This window comes from Condylura cristata, unplaced genomic scaffold (genome assembly GCF_000260355.1).
Source record: "Condylura cristata isolate star-nosed mole 26May11 unplaced genomic scaffold, ConCri1.0 scaffold00018, whole genome shotgun sequence".
NCBI classification, from domain to species: Eukaryota; Metazoa; Chordata; class Mammalia; order Eulipotyphla; family Talpidae; genus Condylura; species Condylura cristata.
Window position 1 is genome coordinate 12883178 of NW_004567119.1, and position 1433 is coordinate 12884610.

Here is a 1433-nt window from a genome sequence, read left to right on the forward strand (position 1 = left end):
TAAACTCCAACCTGCGAGTCGCCGCTCTGCTGCAGGGCGCGTTCGCGGCTGTGCCAGGGAAGGAGACGGGCTCAAAGAGAAAGGACCTGAGGCTGAGACCCGTGGGCGTGGGGTCGCGCAGGCGGGGCGTCGACCCAGGCTGGGCGTGAAAGTGGCGGTGGGTGGGGGAAGGTAAGAGGTGCAGCCTCTCGCGACCTCCCTCTCCAGCCCCTGGACCGTCCCTTCCGCAGCCTGACGCTCGGCTGGGGCTGAAGGAGAGGGCGGGGGTTATGTCACTTTGGCGAGCCAAACTTGTGTTCTCCATTTGGCCAAGAGAGGCGCGTCCCCAGCGGAAGGACAGATGGAGTCAAAGGCCTATGCACAGCTGGGGCTGGGGTGACGGCGGAGGGCCGCGGGTGGGAGGCAGGGTGCGGGGGAGCGGAGAAGGAAAGGGGGGTGTGGAACTTGGGAAAACCTGCGTGAAACCCCGAGAAATCTGCGGCACACATGGTGCAAAACACGCTTTCTTTTGCCGCGCTTCCACTCAGCGACGTGTGCGCGTCTCGTCACTCCCTTCTGCCCCCAGGATGACAATAGGTTCGGCTTGGGAACACTTTTTATGCATTCAGCGTCATCACAGCGCTTCCGAGCGGTTTCGGGATGCTGATTGACATTCAGAAAGCCGGTGCGGGAGCCCACCGCCTCTGAGCGGGGAAGTTTGCGGCCAGAGCTCCGTAGGTAGCACTTTGCAAACTAGCTGTGTCTGAGTCCCTCCTCCCCACCTACGTTAATAAATTGCCACCTTCACAGGTTCTCTTCAATTATCGTTGATAATCGTAAAAATTGATAAATGGCCTCTAATAAAAATAAATGCCCGAGGAAAGATCTGATCTTAAGAATAGCTGGCTGTATTTAGCAAATGGTTTCTGCCATTTAGCACTTAGGCTGAAGGAAAGAATTAATTTCCTAAATACACTGGCTCTCCTTCAGGGAGGCCCAAGAGCCCGGCCTATTGTTTCCTTACAGCGACAGTAAGATAAGTGGAGCTATATGTAATTGCTAAGCCACAGCCACAGCCACACACTCATCTCTATCTGACAAAATAACAAACCGATTTATTTTGTAGTGGAGATGTTGCATGTAAATGGAAATATTATTAGGATAAAATCATCTTCCTTCACCAAGGACATCTCCTTATTATTCAGGATATTTCTTGTGAGATTGCTCACCTTCATTTCTGCAATGTTACCCTAACTAGTACCCCACCTCCAATCTTGCAGCCTTTATAAGTTGTCCTCAAGCAATCATCTGGTCAAAGTTAATTCAAATCATGTCATAAGAAATTACCAGTATATTTCCATTATACTTGTATAATAATTCAGAATCCTTGTCAGAGTTCTCCAAGTGGTCTGCTTGTACCCCCTCTCTCTGATCACATCCCAAGCCAGGTCTCT